This window comes from Amia ocellicauda, chromosome 17, assembly GCF_036373705.1.
Source record: "Amia ocellicauda isolate fAmiCal2 chromosome 17, fAmiCal2.hap1, whole genome shotgun sequence".
Lineage (NCBI taxonomy): Eukaryota > Metazoa > Chordata > Actinopteri > Amiiformes > Amiidae > Amia > Amia ocellicauda.
Genome location: NC_089866.1, coordinates 21,211,015 through 21,223,368, shown reverse-complemented (window position 1 = coordinate 21,223,368; position 12,354 = coordinate 21,211,015). Strand labels below are relative to the sequence as shown.

Below are 12,354 nucleotides of genomic sequence, written 5' to 3'. Positions count from 1 at the left end.
GCCTGAGCGAACAGAATGATTACATTATTTTTTTAGGCCCGTTGATAGCAGATGGGAATGGCAGCCACTGGATTTATGCTGGTAGGCTCTGGCGGGATTTTTTTTTGTGTGTTGTTTTTTTTTTTGCCTTTGCAGCAAAACCATAGCAGTTTACATTGTAGTCTCTCAGCAGCTGCACTCTCCTCGCCACAGTACAAGCACTGTTGTTCTAAAGCGACTCGTGAACAAAACAGTCTTTTGCTTCTTCTTGGGTGAAATGTTTAAAAAAAGTGTCGGGAAACAGTTTAGTCACCCTTATCTCCCAAGGCGATGGGGGGAATTTTTTTTTCTCCCTCATTCTCAACTGGTTCTGATTATGGGCTTATACTGTACTTTGATGCAGAGATCATTTGGCGCTCACGACAGAACACCAAGCCCAAAAGTGAGCAGCCACTAACATGTTTAACTCTTAAAATTAGCCAGAGCTCTGCTGTCAATAGTGACTACAGTAGGCTAAAGTGCAAAAAAGAAAGAAAAAAGTAGCTTGCTTATTTTCTTTAACAAATAAACCTCACATTTTAGGGCTACAAAATAGACACAGACAGGTGTATTGTCTGTTCTTTTTTCATATATTTATAGGGCTGTCACGATTGATTGAACTAATAGGGCGATCGGGCCGTTTGAAACTCGTGAGCATTTCTAAACTCATGACTTTCTTATCTGGTCACATCCGGATACTGTAATAAATACAGACAGACAGAAACAAGTTCATAAAATCCCTATAAAAGACCAAAATAACTAATGCAGCACACAGTTAATGAATTGGTCACTCATTTTACATAAATAACATTTTAAAATTGTAGAAAACATAAAATGTACTGTCTTCCGAACATTTTGTCATGTTATCAGATGACAATGATGTAACATATTTTTGTTATTTCTCTGCTTCTTGTTCTTCCATACATATATCTTTCCACTCTTCTTTGTGTTGTCTGTGGTTTCTGTAACATTTTTGTGTTTAGTGACCAGGTTTCACAGTCATAAATGAGCACAGGTAGTATGCATTGATTCCTCAGGCAAATAGTTAGGTTTGTGTGCGTGTGTGTGTCTTTCTATATATATCTATCTATATATACATATTGATTTATATATGCATGTGTGTTTTTGCCTAGCACCAAACAAGTAGGATTTGCTATATTTACTTCTGTGCCCTTGATCATGTGTCACATGAGACCCATCCCGGGCCACCGTGGCTTTTTAAAGCCTGCTATTGAAGGTCACCAGGGTATAGAAGTGCCCCTGAGCCTGTGTTAAGGTCAGAAACATCTTCAGAGTGCTTTAAATTAGGCTATTGTCAGCAGTTGGGGTGTGAAATAAAAGCCAATGTTGGCTTCAGCTCCAGAGGGAGAAGTCCTTCGCAGTGCGTCTCTTGCTGGGATCCTGTGAAGTGTACATTATTAAAAGGCTATGGCAGAGCGCTTCTATTGCTGTTCTCTCTCTCTCTCTCTCTCTCTCTCTCTCTCTCTCAGTGCTGATTGAAGCTGACAGCTCTTATGTAACAAGGTTATAGCCCTCGAAGTGTGAGCGCAATTGCTGGCCGATTCTAAAAATTGTACTGCGTATGAAGCGCAGCTTGCCTTGTGTTTTCCACTATTTTGTCCTCCTTTTGTTTTGTTGTCTGTTGTCTGAGCTGATGTATTGCAATAGCCTCTTGATTTAGAGATTTTACTGTGGGGGGGTCAAATACAGATCTCCAAAGGGTGATCTGTCTGTCTGCACAGTTCTTTTGTTCCTCTCGCCAGATCAGGTTCCTGGCAGGGAAGATGTAAAATCAGTGTTAAACGTTCGGCGGTATTCAAACACGCAGTCGATCAAGGAGGCCGTTCAGTTTGCACAGCCTGGTAAATTAAGCTGGTTATACAGTTGCTGGGGAATTACTGAAGATTTACTGGGCCTCTACTGTAAGAAGGTCATGTTAATGTATTTATGTAGGCCTAGTTAAACATACAATTCCTCACCAAGCAACGCAGTTCACAATAAACAAAAATAAATGTGTAAATCACAGACACAGAAAGGTTAATAGCAAGTACTTTTTATTTGTAGCATTTCACATAATGGTTAACAAAATATACAACTTACAAAGTATTTTACCACATGCAGCAGCCCGGGCCCTGTTGGTTTTTCCTTCCAGCTGAGCTCCTAATTGCCTGTGGATCCCTTTAATCGAAACATTTACTTCTATTTATTTTCAAGCTGTTTTTATGTGTAAAGAAGGAGAAAAGACTTAACATTTGCAACTTATCCTGTAATAAGAGTTTTATAATTCCCCTCATATTTACATGGCTGCAGTTACCAGGTATCTGGGATTGGAGTGATTGGGCGCATGCAAAGTTACAAATGTCTGTTATGGGAGTGCTTACTGCAGTGTTTTTCCCATCAGTGTCTGGACATTATTTACTTAGTGACCTATATATGGAGCACAGACGGCAGCAGTACAGCAGTTTATTAAACAAGCTGAGGAAAAACTCAATGTGCTTCGTGTTTTAGCAACAATACACCTAAAGCAGGGCATCTCTGAATCCAAGACCTACAGAAAAAAACAATCTTATTAAGAAAATAATTACGTAATTAAGGGTTGAGTAGGAACGAAAGCCAGAAGAGACCAGGCCCAGTTGTGTCAGTGCGGTTGGTGGTCCACAGTGTTTTTCTGTTCATCTCTGACAAACCTTCATACGCTTTGCCTGGAATGTGTGCTGCATATATAACACAGCTGGGTGGGGGGAGGGAGTCAAATAAACAAACAAACACACAAAAACAGAAAGAGAGAGAGCTGCTGATGAGACGTGTTGATCCTTATTGGCTTCCTGATGAGATTGAATCTGTGAGCTGAGGCCTACAAATAGACTGTTAAACCCTCAGACAGGATGTTTTTCTGCTGCTGTACTGACAGTTCCAGTTGTTGGGGCGATAAGACCATGAACGAAATAGCAGCTTATAAAATCGCCTCCAGATTTTTGCCACCGTATTTCAGTTTGGAGAATAATAGTGTACTTGATAATATCACACCTCTCATTTCAGACTTTCCTAAGTGCTTGTTTGCTTTGCTATTTTGAGTCCAGGTGTAATATAGATTGTTAAATAGATGACAAATTATGAAATGTATGCGGCCATTGGTATGATTAATCATTTCCCTTTTCTGATGCCTGTCCCTGCTTTGGCCTGTACTATTGGGTTAAATACCACACAATAAACCTGTGCAGAAGTCAGCTAGGAAGAAGCCAACATCATATTTTCTAGTGTTGATCATCAAGGAAAAGGCAGGACATTGCCATTGCCATTTATTTGAATTCTAACCACTTTTTTCAGTTTTCAGCTTTGCACATCAGCACAGCCCTTAAATGATCTGCTAACGCTTTTGTTCTTTCTCCTTCCCTGATCCCAAGCATGACTAACTCGCAAATGTAGTATTTGCCGTCTGCAAACACAGGCTTAATCAAGGTCTGCTGAGTTACATTTCCCAATCAGTGAAGGTCAGACAGTTGCAAATGGAAAGCGAGGAAGACTTATTTGCGCATTGGGCCAGATACGGCTGCCTCCAACCCTCGCTGTGTTTATTTGTCAGTTTATTTTGCGGCGACTGTTAAAAATCGCACTCTGCGGGAAGGGCTCAGAAATTAGCTTGCGGGGAGACTGCTTCACACCTCTGTGCCTGGGCCTCCAACTGACAAGAGGTCGGTTTCGTGCCACACTTCTCACACAGTACGGTCTGACGGTGTGGAAGAGCGTGATCGCAGACGCTGTTCTTGAATGTGTGTGTGTGTGTGTGTGTGCGCGCGTGTGTGTGCGCGCGTGTGTGTGCGCGCGTGTGTGTGCGCGCGTGTGTGTGCGCGCGTGTGTGTGTGTGTGTGTGCGCGTGCGTGCGTGTGTGTGTGTGCATGTGTGTGCGCGTGCGTGCGTGTGTGTGTGTGCATGTGTGTGCGCGTGTGTGTGTGTCTTTTGTTTTGCTGTTTTTCCGTTTTTCTTGCTGTATTTCCCTGTTCGTCAGATTCGGAGATCCAAACATGTTTTTAGGTAAACATTAAACTGTTAGGAAAAGTAGTGACCATGTGTTTTATTTCCATCCTCTCTTATAAGGACATCTTGGATTTCAAAATATTTACCAATTATATGACCTCCCCTAAAGTCCTCTTACATCTTAAATCCAAAATGCTAGGCACCTATTTTTACGTCAAATATTATAAAGAAACAAAACAAACAAATAAAATCCTTTTGTTTGATAAGTCACTTCCTGTAAGCAGGTGAAGTGTTACCGGGCTTCAGACTCTATGCAGTTTGTTACACAGAACATAGATTGTGAGAAATGGGATTAGACGTGTTTCTGAGGTTGTCAGGTCTAACAATCTACACTCTCTCCAACTCACCTTTCTCACCGAGGATGCTGTGTTGAATGTATTCAGTGTGATGCCTCAGGGAAACCGTTTATCATCTCTTTTTAATTTAATGCTTACAAGCATCCCCCCTCCCCATATCTGCCCTCTCCCCCCAACCTTTGAATGCCGGAGGGGGGAGAGGAGGAGCAGAGACCAGGTCAATTTGTTGAAGGTGTTTCTTCATTTCTCAGTATGGAAGCCGCCAGCTCTTGCTCCTTTAAAAGAAAGAGAGGGGAAAGTTCACCAGACGCCCATTAGTGTGGGCAGACACCTGACTGGGAGCCACCGTGACGTGCGACTTTTCACTTTCCTGCCTTTATTAAAGCAGTTCATCAGCTGCAGTGTTGGGCGATTTTAATGTCTCCCACAGCTGAGAGAAAAAGTAAATGCTTGCCTGGGGAGAAGGCAGCTTTGCAAAAACGTAATTATACGGTTTGGTTATGTTTTTACCAGGCTCTCCACCCATTCGGTGTTCACACTTAATCTTCCTTTCACGATTTTTGCGGTCTCTTCAGAGAGCAGTTGTTTTATAACATGAAAAATGGTCTCTGTTGATTAGCCGTATTTTTATAATGAAGTAGTAACTCAATACAGACACTGTGCCCTTTTCAAAGCGGATTGGTAGAACATGTCAAAAAACTTGAGTTGCTTAACCAATAGTATCATAATGATATATGTAATAAACGGGACTGTTAACCTATTGTGTTAATCCACTGTCTTTTCTAATAGTTTAGCTCTTGGCATGTGCTTGGGCATGTACCACCTTGTGTGGTAGTGTAATGCTGTCCATCCAGAAGCTTACAACTAATTGATACACAATTAAACTTTACAGTTGTTGGGATTCAGATACTGTAGGCTGGATGGCATCTACTGTGAACAACTACAATGGTCTGCCACAGTACTAGATTTTGCAAACCTAAAAGTGCCTCTTTGTAACCGTGTGTTTACATGCTCTCAAATGTGTCAAGATCCAGTCTTCGTTATCTGTGCTTCCCATTAGCGCACTCAGAGTGTGCAGAGCTCGTATTTTTGGGAGTCTGTAACTGTTATCAATCCAGGGAATGCTTTCAGGGATTATGATGATCTATATTTTGTATTATATTTTAAAATATTTTCTGTAGTGAGCCTTAGTGTTTTATTTTGTGTGTAACTCGGGGGTGATTTTTAGACAGCCCACAGTGCTCTCTTTGCAAACAAGCAAACGACAAATAGTGAAAGAAAGAAACCGGGCCTGTGAGTGCAGGGGCTTGATACCAGATGCTCGGTCTGCTGTGCGAAATCTGCGACAGCTACACTGAAGATTTATGACCTTCATAACATTGCCTTAACATTGGAAATGTGACTCTCCTATCCCAAGCGAGAGTGTGAACCATTCCATTCCCCTGAGCTGTGACTGCTGGAGAGGATGTAGGCTTCGCGGTGCAGCGCTTCTGATTCCCACCTGTAGGGCATCGCTACAGAGCACATAGCAGGCTGTGGTTTTTCAGGCTTCACTCCTAACTCCTGTTGTGCAATGTATCTGTCACACAGGAGAGTGATGTTTATGTCCTGTTCTTGGCCAATACAGTATCTACAGTGTTTATAAACACTATCATCTTGCATTTGCGCAACATGTACTGAATACAAATCATTGTGTACATTTAATTTGAGATGAGATTGGCTGTTTGTTCCTCACAGTGTCTGGTGGCCATATTGTGAAAAAAAATAATTTAAGAACAAATGAGCCACCTTAACTACTGCCACACCCCCACAGACAGACTGGTCAACAATATATACATTAATATATACAGTACATACAAAATGCTGTAAAGTAAGAATGCTTTCAAAAATAGAGATGTTAATAGATTATATTTATCAATTAACTAAATGCAAAGTGAGTGAACAGAAGAAAAATCTACATCAAATCCATATTTGGTGTGACCACCCTTTGCCTTCAAAACAGCATCAATTCTTCTAGGTACACTTGCACACAGTTTTTGAAGGAACTTGGCAGGTAGGTTGGCCCAAACATCTTGGAGATCTTCTGTGGATTTAGGCAGCCTCAGTTGCTTCTCTTTCTTCATGTAATCCCAGACAGACTTGATGATGTTGAGATCAGGGCTCTGTGGGGGCCAAACCATCACTTCCAGGACTCCTTGAAGCATGATGTGTCTTTCATCTGCTGCAGTAAGTTTCCTTGGCCGACCACTGCGTCTGTGGTCCTCAACATTGCCCATTTCTTTGTGCTTCTTCAAAAGAGCTTGGACAGCACATCTGGAAACCCCTGTCTGCCTTGAAGTTTCTGCCTGGGAGAGACATTGCTGATGCAGTATAACTACCTTGTGTCTTGTTGCTGTGCTCAGTCTTGCCATGGTGTATGACTTTTGACAGTAAACTGTCTTCAGCAGCCTCACCTTGTTAGCTGAGGTTGGCTGTTCCTCACCCAGTTTTATTCCTCCTGCACAGCTGTTTCTGTTTCAGTTAATGATTGTGTTTCAACCTACATATTGAATTGATGATCATTAGCACCTGTTCGGTATAATTGTTAAATCAAAAGGTGGTCACACCAAATATGGATTTGATGTAGATTCTTCTTCTATTCACTCACTTTGCATTTAGTTAATTGATTAATACAATCTATTAACATCTCTATTTTTGAACGCATTCTTACTTTACAGCATTTTTTCACACCTGCCTAAAACTTTTGCACAGTACTGTATATATGTGGAGATGTGTCCAAGGCCTAAGAGAATTGTCTGGCAGGCAAGTCCGTTTTGGTTTTCCTGCATGCAGGGTCATTTTATCTGAGAAATCCTTGGGCCTTTGTGTCTATCGAAGTGCCCCTTGATGCTTTTCATCATCTGCCATGTATTCGAACGCAGAGGGTTTCCCAACGCAAATGAGTACAAGGGCTCACTTCTGTCCGCAATTGTCGTCATAGGCACCCGCAGTTTCTGTGATCGCTTTTAAAAATCACTGGAAGTTGGCTGTGGAAATGCAGTGAGATCTGACACAAAGACTTGTCATTCTTCTCCTAAAGGCTACAGGGATAAAAGCAAGCATTATAAGGTGCCCTTGTATTAAGGATCATTCATCTTTTTTCTTTTTCTGGGGAGGGGGTTGACTGAAACGACAAACACAAAGTACCCGTTATTTGTCTTTACTTCGCCGAGCCAACATCCCGCTGTGGGAGGAAGCTACAAATACCCTTTAAGCAAGTGGAGTAATGCTGTAAGGACGTCTCTGAACAAAAGGTGTCAAAAATATTTCCTCACAAGGGGAATTCAGTGCAAATGAGAGTTTCCTCTTTAAAAAAAAAAAGGCTGAAGTTCAGACCGTTTTTTAATGATATTCAGCATAATTTTCACTGAGCTCATAGCTCTTGGCGTCCCCATGGCACAAGAATAGTTGTTTTTAATACGAAGTCAGAGCCAGAGTACACAGAAATGGGCGAAGTGTTTTGTTTTAATGCGACCTGTTTTATCAGTGGAAATCGGATATATCTTGAGGTAGATCTTGCTCACTTTTTCTGTCGATACCAGTTTTAAACCACATTATTAAAAACAAATTCACTAACTTGCTGACTGTTATCATTTACTCAGATCATATTCAGGCAACAGGAAATGATGCCTCTTACCTTTTTGTAACTTCAGTTTCTTAGAAAAATGTAATATTAAGGTCACAGGTTTCTTTTGTGTGATTATTTTAAATGTATGTATTTTTGTATTTATTTATTTTGTTATGCATTTGACTGATGTGACCTGAGTATACTTTTTTAAATTCAACTGTTGTATTCTTTAATAGACTTTTAATTTATTTATATTCCCAGGGTATAAGGAGGTATAAAGGGATGATATGCCAGTACTGTACTGCAATGATAAATACACAGACTGCTTATCAGTTCTTACACAGTAGAAATTATGAATACCTGTGGCATAACTGACAAGGCAGTGACTGGAGTACAGTGACCAAAAAAATGAGCGTCTTCCACCGATCAATTCTTTAAAGATTATTGAGTGGCAGGAATGTGCTGGAAACATCAATGTCAATAGATTTTCGCTCTCCTGCTCTTGCAGTCAGAGATGTGAAACGAAATTGAAATGCTTCCTTTTTGTTACCAGTTTGTGAAAAGTTGGAATAATCAGATCATTTATGGTTTTCTCCTTCTTCTCAGTTGCAAATCGTAGGGGAAAATAGTAGCGCTGTCACATAAATAAAGAACGACGTCAGGAGGTCTGCTTTAGTCTGCTTTACTCCACTGCAACAGCCTCATGAATTTGCTATTAATTTCAAAACTTCAGTAAGACACAGGCACATACACATCACGGGTAATATTTCATTTCACAATTAGCTTTGTTCATAAAAACGCTATCCATAAATTCTTAATTATTAAATCCATATGCAATCAATAGATATTATACAGTATGCGCCCAATTTAGGTCATAGTGTATGATCTTGTTACGGTGACATCATCCCTCTCTGAGAGTAGTAGGTTACACAAATCCCCTGCATCTGGGGACCAGTGTTTATCGGCCTGCTGTTGAGGAAGCTTGAAGGAGGCTGAGGTGTAAAATAAAATATATACCTTATCTTAATGACCCTGAAAACCAGAAGAAAAACTCTCAATACATATCAGAAAGACAAAGTAATTGGGGTATAACCCAAAACAGAAGAAAAAAGAGTGCATAAATGATTTACATATAGTTTCACTTTTCAATATCTGCATCTGTGGCTCAGCTGTTGGCATATAATTACAACCAGATAGAGATAATTTAGTAAAGGGTCTGAAATATACAGAACTCTAAATTGCTTTCTGGTGACAAATGCCTCGGCTCAACTGGCTTAAGCGTCTGTGCCATGCTGTGCCGGACACATCCTGTTGTCGGAAGTTCATCATTTGTTGTGGGAGGCACAGAGCGATTGTGGATTTGGTTTGTGTTCCGTTTTAAAATCAAATACAGAAAATAACACTACGACCGATAGAGGCTGACTTTTGTGTCTATTTTATTCTTTATGCTTTACATGATTGGACACAGTGTAATAAATACACGTTTCTGTTAAGAGATATTAAGAAGAGCTAAACTTGTATAGACAACATTATATTCAAGCATTATGTTACTGTAAGAAATAATTTCCATGTGCAACAATAAACATAAATATCTGCTATTTATTATTATCATTGTAATCATTGTGCTAGTAGATGTGTATTTTAAATGGCACAACTTGACACAACTTATTACTCTTTTTACAGATTTGTAACTGCAAACGACACTTTTTGCCATATTATTTTTAATTTACTGAGCAGACGCCCTTAACCAAGGCAAGTTACAGTTGAAAAAAAATACACACGTTTCACAATTAATCATACAGTAACAGCAGCTACAGCATAGCAGGTTATAATTTAACTGAAGTGTGCACGTTTCAGTCATGGCGTTTATGCACTTATGGATGCAACAGACCTGCACACCATTCACAGGACAACAGCCTAAAACACCGTCCAGTTGTTCATAAAATATTAATAAAATCGGATGCTACCGATCCGATTATTATCCTTCAGTTTATTTTTAACTTGTCAGTTAACTTTTTTTTTTTTTAACCCATAAGAGGTTTTACTCTGTACGACATTTCTGATAGTCATGGTCTGGGCACAGTGTCCTTGGACCCTTCCCTGCAGCCCACTGCTCCTTGGGGTGTCTGTCTCTCTCTCTCTCTGCCTTTTAATCTTCTCCCTCACTCCGGGCTGACAGCCACAGTAACTAGGTTAGAGTACATTTAAAAATACAAACAACAATACACATTAAATCTGCCCTTGCTTTTTTTTAGTTTTTTTTAATTATTATTCTGCATATTATGATCCATACAAGGTTGTTTTAGTGTAAGTACCACCCCTAATAATTGTTTTACTGTAATTACTCAGTCATGACATGAATAAAATAGTGTTACTGTGTTCCAGATTAAAATAAAGTAAGCAGGTCAGGGAACAGCGTGATTAGAAATACAGCTTGATGCTTCCTTATGTTTACAGTTTAAGTCCGTCTCACTCGGTTTTCAAGACATCTTCTCTCATGGGGTGGGGGGGGGTTATGAAAAGTATTAATTGCTCTTTAATTTAGCAAAAGCAATTATTTATGCATTTGAACTGGAGAAATGCAATAAACATTAGACAGCGGGTGGTTACGGTAAAATAGCCTTTGGGGGGAACTTATAGAATCTGTTTTGAGTACTGCTTTGCTTTTGTAATTGCGCTTGCTTTACAAAAGGAGTCTCATCGGTACAGTCATGTACTCCCACCTTCCCCTCACTAACACACAAAGCTTGCATGTTGTACTGGACCTGACTGCTCCGCTTGTGTGGTGCTACACATGAGCCGCAGCCAAGCACTGACTCTAGTTTGACAATTAAACAACAACTAAAGATGAAAACAGCATTCCTGACAAATTCCCTCCCTAGATGATCTATGTGTGTGTGTGTGCATGTGTGTGCGAGACATGTAATTATAAGCCAATGAAGTGATAGAAAAGTGTCTTACAGATAAACAACAGAGCAGTAGTGGTATGAGATGTGTTTTCTTTAGAAGTGTAAATTGCCTTATTTAGATTTTAGCACTCAAAGCTTGTATTCTTGAAGCAAGTCAGGAGGTGTTAAGGAGAGGTTATTTTTGGCCATGGCAGTGTCTTCGCATCCTGGTAACGTTCTGACACCCGAGGGAAGTAATGTAAGTTTATTGCTCCACGACCTCAAGGGAATTTATTTTGTACTTAACTGGGTAACATTGTTAGGGTTTTCGGATCGCAGGTCACATCAAGCACGGTTGAACCAGGTCGCAGTTAGGAAACGCACTCCTGTCTTGGGCTTAATGGATGTGAAGGTTTTCACAGCATATTGCCATTTGCCTTGACCTACTCTGTGTCCTTCAGCAAGTTTGTGTTGAGAGAGTACAGTGCATTAGTGCTGCACGGCCAGCCCATACACTTGTGTTGAGAGAGACAAGTGAGACATGCACGTTTTCACACACGGAGAGCACTCTGGGCCGCCTCTCTGCGGTCCTGGCACTGGCGCGCCACATGGATACTTCCCTCGGCTTCAGCACAGTTCTCAGTGCCAGCTGCCAAACCCTCCTGCAGATAGAGTTACTGCTGCCCGGCCCTGCTTTCTTAACCTAGCCCGTCATTCCTCACCGAACCCTGTCTCTAGCTGGGCTTCAACTGTCAGATATGTTTAACCTTTAAGTGTAACTGATGTGAGAGTTTGTGTTGTACTGGTGTGGGGCGCTACAGCATGGCGTGGGAATGGTGAGGCGTTTCTGTGGCTGGAGGAGACCCAGTGGTTGGGCAAGGGCTGGCACAGTGAACTAAGAAAGGCTTCTGTGGAAGAGGGAGGCAGGGAGGGGGAGGGAGGAAGCATAGGAGCCAAGGCAGTGGCAGAGTCCACCTGTCGTCAGCTAAAGCCGCCTGGCAGGGTCCTCTGGGAGCCATCAGGACAGCCCTGGCCTCTCGGTGTGGCGGCAAAACCGGCCTTTCACTTCAGGGCAACAAAGAGGACTTGTTTCGCCATCAGAAGAGGCACTTTAGCTCCAGTTTTTGGACAGCGATCGTGTGCATTATTACTGCTTTTTTGTGTGTCTTAAAATCTACTTTGCAGTGCAATTCTATTACAGGTCTCTCATAGCATATTTAGTCCTTCATAATAGGAGTGTAAATTTTGCTTGGGTCATAATACAATATGTCCAGTGTTGTTCTCATTTAAATACTAAGTTCAGATGGACGATATTGTCATTTGTATTGTTACCACTGTTATACACGTCCATGTGACTTTGTTTCCAGCATGTCTGCTCTTGTGCTTTTTAAATATAAAGCGTGTGCCGGCCCTCTGGTGTGCCCTTTGACCCGTACTGAAAGAACAGTTTAAAAAGAAAAATACAAGTACTTTGTCTTTTGTTGCTCATGACATCATCGGAGCGACATTC

General features: G+C 41.0%; 1 protein-coding gene across 7 annotated transcripts in view; it reads left to right on the top strand.

Moving 5' to 3' along the window:
- ncor2 (nuclear receptor corepressor 2) overlaps nt 1-12,354 on the top strand; it is a 160,334-nt gene that overhangs the window by 56,875 nt on the left and 91,105 nt on the right. The window lies entirely within an intron of this gene.